This window comes from Lipophrys pholis, assembly GCF_963383615.2.
Source record: "Lipophrys pholis genome assembly, chromosome: 1".
Lineage (NCBI taxonomy): Eukaryota > Metazoa > Chordata > Actinopteri > Blenniiformes > Blenniidae > Lipophrys > Lipophrys pholis.
Window position 1 is genome coordinate 5,615,914 of NC_137635.1, and position 7,339 is coordinate 5,623,252.

Consider the following 7,339-nt stretch of genomic DNA (forward strand, 5'->3'; position numbering starts at 1 on the left):
TTGTCGTGCTTTATGGAGGCACGGGGGAGTTCTATCAAATTGAGGTAGCGGGGCGATAACCTCCCACACAGTGACTGTTGTCTGATGTGGCTTTAGATCTCTCCAGAAACGACAGAGTCAGCGGTGCTGGAGGTCGGCCTCGTCTCCGTCAGAGCGGCAGCATCTCACAGGAGTTTGAACCCGACGACACTCAGAATGTGCAATAAGGCGAGGATGAAAGAAAAATGGGTGAAACCTTTTAGAATTCGGATTTATTGCTATTGCTTAATAACAATATGGTTGTTATACTGCATTATAACAGAGTGGTGAGATCTCCATCCCTGTGTGGAGTTTGCATGTTTACTTCAGCTCATAACGGGTCGGGGCATAATTCTATTAAATTTATTTATTATTTATTTAACCAGGAAACTGAGATCGACGTCTCTCTCACGCGGGTGGCCTGGGCAAGAGGCACTTCACATCCTCGGTTTTAAAACTGATTTAACACAATTAACAGTAAACAATAGTTTAAATGATAAAGTACGGATTACTTTTTACAAAATCATCTTTTAAATGATGTCTAAAGTGCAATAAGAGGCCCTTGGACCACGTTTGGCTGAAAACATGCAGAGAAATACAAGAACTGCGTATCGACACAAGATGGAGAACAACAGTAGATTCCTCTGAGGAATGCCGTTGATTTTACTCATTTCTCTGTTTATAGATTAATTTCTGGCCTCAGAGGAATCTGATTACTGCTTCAGCTATAGTGGCTTGAGTTGGCATCAAATGGGGCTTTAGATTGACAAAAATGTAAATGCTTTAAAGAGACGTGGGTTTTTTGAATATGTGAAAGGTTGATATCAGGTGGCTCTTTGGCTCTCCCCTGAAGCTTTCAGACATTTATATGTAAGTAAACATTTGAGCTTTTTTTGGGTTATTAACACACACCTGTCGTTTCAAAAGGAATTAAAGAAAAAAAAAAAAAAAAAGGTAAAACCTCCATAACTGGGGAAAAATGCAAAAACCAAAAAATTACAAAAAAAAGCTTAATGAGGGGAAAACATGCACAACTGCTTAAAACGGAGCCAAAATGGTAAAAAAAAATTATCTAAATCGTCGAAAAAATTGTTAAATCAGGAACATAAAACAGCTAAAAATATGATGAAATGTTTCCCATCCTAAACTGTAACTGAATCTTCATCAATGCATTATTTTGTTTGTTGCACATATCAAAACCACACATGAAACTTTTCAAGCCCCATTTCCAAGGTAAACCTGTTTTTCGGATGGAAGTTTGACCAGACGATGTCCCGGGTTCATCGTTTGCAGTCGGACAGTGTGAATGTCTCTGAGGGGCGTGAGCGACGGTCTGCTCAGCCACCCTCGCCACCCTCTGCAGGTCCTTCCTGGGTTGTTTTTTTTTAGGTGAAATTCAACATCATGTTAATGCAGCATTTGGCCACAGAAATGAAAACGTTCCACATTCCCGTCACGCGCCGGTGAAAGTTGCCATTTCCCCCGCAGTCGCTGCAGCAGGTTCAAATATCCAATTCAAGCAAATGTTCCTGACAGGCTATTTTTAGCACGGATAGTGGATTCTCCTATCGGCTTAGATGACCAGCCCTGAATTCATAAAGGCCGTGAGAGTGACTGTCAAGGAGCGGAGATAAGCTCGTCCTGCGCTTCTCGACCCTTTTTGTTTGCTATAATCCCCGCTGAAGCGAGGCCCTCCGAGAAGCACAAAGATTAAAAGAAACGTGAATAGAAATGAGTTTCCATAATGAATGTAATTACCTTCTCCTCGTGGCCTTTTGACGTCGGCGTTGTGTGATTCTCGCCGCATTAGAAAACCCCCAATCTTCACACGTTCATTGATATAAAATATAAAAATCTGCAGCTTTTAGCTGCTTCTTGATTTGTACATGTGCGAAAGGAAAAACCCACCAGAGTATTCTGACACGCTTTCAGTGTGTATGTGATGGTTAAGTTTTGTGGAAATCACGTCGAGGCAGACTAAAGATTGCAGAGAACAGTGCTGAATGCCAAGTCAGCAAAAAAAAAAACCAAAAAAAAACTACTTCAACCTTTTATGTGATGAAACGGTTCAAACAGGCTGCGTTTTCATTTATTCATTATTTTACCATGAAGGAAACAACAGTATTTACATTTAATGGTGTTTTATTCTTCTATTCTAAGAGGAACTTCTTCTTGGTTGGGTAGATTTTTTTTTTATTATTGTAGTTGAGATGCAGTTAGTACTTATAGCTGGAATAATTCATTTCAAACTGTTAAAATGGCTGAAGTGACAAACAATCCTGGAAAGAAATGGTCAAAAGGTGAAATGGCCACAACAACTAAACAAACTGAATCAGTCAAAACTGCTAAAAATGGCTGCAAAAGCTAAAACAGCTCAATGAAATCGAAATTGTAGCCATGAAATGTCATGAATGTACGTCTACCAAAACTACATAAATAACTTTATCAGCTGTGTGCTGTTTTCTATAAAGATTAGAACATAATTCTATTAGAAATTGTTTAATAATTTGAGGTTTTTTTTAAATTCTGGACACTTGTATCTTCTAACATTGAAGCTCTTACGCACATTTTTCATAATAATTCATATATTTCCTCGATGAAATTGTATCTAAAAGATATTTAGCGATATTTTTAAAGACTCATGAAATAAATCAGAGGAATTGATCCCGTTTGGCTCGACCTTCCTGACAAGTCTGATAAGAAGTGGAAGTGAGGATGTGTTTGATCAGCTGTGCGTCTCTTTGTTTTCACAGGCGGCTGAACGGTCGGGGGGTTGATATGGACTCAGTGGGGCGGCTGATGTATGGAGCTAAAGTAAATGCATGTTCAACATTTTGTAAAATACACATTCTGGGTTTTTTTGTTTGTTTGTTTTAATTTGGAAAAATAAAATAAAAACTCGCTAAATCCTGCATATTTTATGCCTTATGTCTTAAGAAAACTTCTTTAAATGGGGAAAACAGTCAATCAGATGTACGAAGATTACATTTTACACATTTGATAAGCCACTGAGTGCCGTGTTCTTTAATATCTTGTTTTATTTGTCCTGGTTTCTTTGAGTTCTCGTCTGTGTCTGATTGCTGCTTTCTGCCCTGATGTGTTTCACCTGCCTGAGTGTGTGATATTCTTCACCTGGTGGCTGTGGTATGTAACATCGTCTGTGTACTCTGGTGGTTGATTCGTCTGTGTTTCTGTGCTTCAGTGACTCGGTCTGTTTCCTGGTTCCTGTGTTTGAACTTTCCCGCGTCAAAGACCCTGAAATGACGATGAACATTATGTACGATGGCCGAATGTCGGAAACTGGACATTCTGAAACTTGCACAAGTTCTGTAAGCACACTTCATGTCAGGCAGGGTGCCAAAGTGGCAAAACATCCTTATGTAACTTAGAATTTATAGTTCTAATGTTACAGGAGGAAACAAAGCAAATATGAATTTAATGAAGGTGAATTGAAATGACGAAATTGATAATTACGTAAAACCATAAGTGGGACAGGTATATATGAATACGAACTGAATTTTTCAATATAAAAACACACCTTTCTTTCCCTGCCTTCAGATGAATCCTCCAGCAGAAGTGAGGCTATTGAACTGATTTGAGGAGACTGTTGATTCCCGCTGCTTCTCGTCTTTATACGAATCAGATCCGACTTCTTATTTTGGCCTATTTGATGGAGAGTCGTGTGATAAGGATCGTCTAATCATCTAAAATGTTCTGCACGCACGCTCGTCCTGTGGCCTACATCTCAAGGAACGACCTTGGACCTTCAGACGCTGAATTATTCGCTCTCTGGCACTTCAGTGGGATTTTAGTATGAGGTCAAGACTCCGGAGGCAGTTTTACCAATCTGAGGAGAAGAACCAGTAAAGAGAATGATCATTTTTATTTTTTTTCAGATTGGCATCGCTTGACTTCAATTTTGCCTCTTGGGAAATTGTGTTTAACCTCCAACCCCTGTGAGAACTGCAGGTATACGTGTGTTTTATGTGATTGATTGTCAGTCGTGCCCTCAGGAGACAAACTTCTGCACAAGTCCGAGGCTGACTCAGTGTTTTTGTTATTCCAGCTTCATTTTGGGGGCAAAATCAGCGACTGGGAGTTATGCTTTTCCCCCCCACACAGTCTCGTCTGCGTTTCTCCTTAAAACTAACTTATCAATCAAATGTTTTACTCCCAAGAGTAATATGTTCCCTGTACTGATGTTTATGTCTGACGTGGCCAAGAGGAAAAATGTACCTCTGCAATGTTTCGTTTCGTTTCGTCACTGAGCTGTGCTTGTTTTCTGAAGGTGCCAGTCGGTTCGCGTAATGAAAAGCTGAGCCGACAGAGCGAACACGACTGACCCGCGTCCGCCCGATCCACGCCGGAGCCACGGTGGGCGCCGGCCAAGACGCAGCAGATGGAGGCCACGGAGCGCCAAGTTCACACGGGAATCCGAACAGATGGCACCTGCTTCTGGCAGCGCACCTCCACACTCACACTGTGATTCCGAGTGTAATCATCACAGGAGGAGGGGTTTGTCTTGTCTTCTCAATGTATTTATTGGCCAATTGAAGTGGAGTTTAATCAACGCTTGGCACCAGAGGGACCCCGCCAGCTCCACGGGCCTCCACCAGTTGTCGCTTTCTGCCATTTTACATTCATGAATAAGATCTTTAAAAATGGACACGCGCTCTACGACGAGGTTCCCCTGCAGTTCAGGTATACACCCCTCTGGGAATAAATGCTTTTCAGCTGGAATATATTTTCAAAAAATAAATAAGCAAATTTAAAAAAAATTACACTTTCATGAGCCAAGTTTTGCATATCTGCTGCGGTCTGATGAGCCTCTGAAATTAGTAATCGCCTCTAATTATCTGCAGGTGCAGAGATGATCTTGCTTCAGGAAGTGTCCCTCCATCCTCTCCAATCATGCACTCAACGATGATGTGAACTGAAGGATGGTGAGGCGTCCTCATCTTTCTGCTGCAGCATCGTTCGAAGCCTCACTCACATTCGCTTCATCGCCATGGCAGCAAATATGTCATGTGTTCTGAATGTTTTTTTTATTTATTTTTTTATTTTTTTAATTCAAATCAATAATTTCAATGCTTCTTGTTTGTCTCTGATTAAGTGCAGATGGCAGTGGGAAGTGGTTGGCGCGGGCATCATTCATGATCTGTGCGAGAGGAGGCGGAGTCCATGAAATGACTGGATGAAGCTTCCCACCTGTCATCAGACTGGACCTGAAGCTCCAGTGCAGAGAGGAGAGACCGGGGGTGTCAAACAAGTTCAGTCCAGGTTCACCTCGACCGGACCAAACTGGTCAAATAGTGCCGCGGTAACCTTTAAATTTAAGCTTTAAAGTCTTTCTTAGTTGAGAATATGTGATGAAAATGTCTACATTTTTACAAAAAAGTAAATATTAAGTCCTGAAAATGGCTCCAATCTCAACACAAATCCAATCTGTGAATCACCTTTTATTGCTGTTTTATATATATATATATATATATTCACCAAAAACAATATGCAGCAGACATTAAAAACCTCCAGTGGTGTGATTATATCTTATCAGCACTGTGTGAGTATGACAGGCTGAAAGCATAAAGACTGGAAGCAACGGCTCTATCACCAAAGGTGAGAAAATCTGTTCAGAATTTATTGGCCGGGAGGACAAACTTCCTGAAGCCTCGACTGGTGGCAACGGCTCCCGGCCAAAATCTAGAAACAAAAAACAAAAAACAAAACCCTGGCAGATAACTGAAAGATGAAACCACAACATGGAGGCTGGTTTATTTCCCCCTACAGAGATGTTACACATTCATCTGTGAGCTTTCTAGGAAGAAGAGTTTCGTTAAGGATTATTTAGATATTTGCTGTGTCATGTGAGATGTTTGTGTTTAAACCTCGTCTGATTTTACTGTTTGAGTCTCTTTACACGGTCCGTCACATTCACACAAGCTGGGAGAAACCTGGAGTCCAGCGTCTTGCTCAAGGACACTTTGACAGAGGGACAAATCAAGATGGATGAGCCAAAACCTCCTGATTGTAATTCTGCCCTTTTTCACCACTGACCTACAGCTACAGGACACAGAATGGCCTCATCCTCATTGGATGAATTCAGTTTCCATTCATTTCAGCTCATACAGCTGTTTCCCATAAGACTTTGCAGGGGGATGGTCAGAGAATATGATAAGTCTCGCTGCTCACAAGAAGCATTTTAAGCTTCCGGAGACATTTTTTGAAACAGAGCTCTGAAAGACATCAGCCTTTGTCTCCTTGAAGGAAACGCTTTATATTCAATCTGGATCATTGATCCACTGACTGAGAGCTTCATTAAGAAACTGTGTTCTGACAAATGAGGCAATTCCAGAGCACTGTAATAATGAGATCGTCGATAACGTACTAAATCATTGTTCAATTTAACATCGATTTCAGGCTGTGATTGTGAATATTTCCCACCGCAGGTTGTCAGACAGTGTTACTGGTGTAATGATTCTGACTGTAGCCCTCTGCCACTGTTGAGGTCACGCTGTTTTGCATATTTTCCTTTTGGCTTGCAGCAACCACAATGTCACCTGATACACATTCAATTTGCAAAAGATTATTGTCTAAGCCAGTGATTAACTTCCCAGCTGTGAGCCCTCCGCTAATCTGCCCAAAACACAAACTTTCTGCCAAACAAACAATGTTTAATAATGAAGTGGGTCTTTGCCAGGAGGCCATCAATGATTCTGGCTGCACTGATGTTGTTATCTATTTCATTCTTTTTTCTTTTTTTTTTTCACTAAAAGCTGGGTCTCGTTTGCACTCATTACTCCAGCCAATCATATCCAAACAAGGTTTATTCGCCAAAACAGCTGAGCTCAGTTTCATTAAGTTTTTTTTTTTTATGTTAAAAGGTCTGATTGAAACGTACGACTCGGCCCGTTTGGGAGAGCATCATTAGCAGAAACACATCATGCTAATGCATTTTAAAGACATCCAGCTTAGGGGCTAATTAATATTCCCCAGAAATGACTGCAAATCTCTCCCTGAAGAGTCGCTGTGCGACACCAGCTGTCATGATGTTTACTGCAATGTTTTCTATAGGCTCCCAGTGTAAGGCCGAGAGCAAAGAGCTTAAAGGTGCCATTAACCTCCTGAATAACACAGATCAGAACATGAAAACACTGTAAATTGCCGCTGAGACAAAAGCCATACATTTTATTTATGATGGGAGTCTTAAAGAAAACAAGCCTCGATTTAGATTTTGCACCTGAAAAACAGATTTAAAGATTCCATCTTAAAATGACCACAAATTGAAGAGATGTCAGAAAGCATGACGATAATCACGATCAAT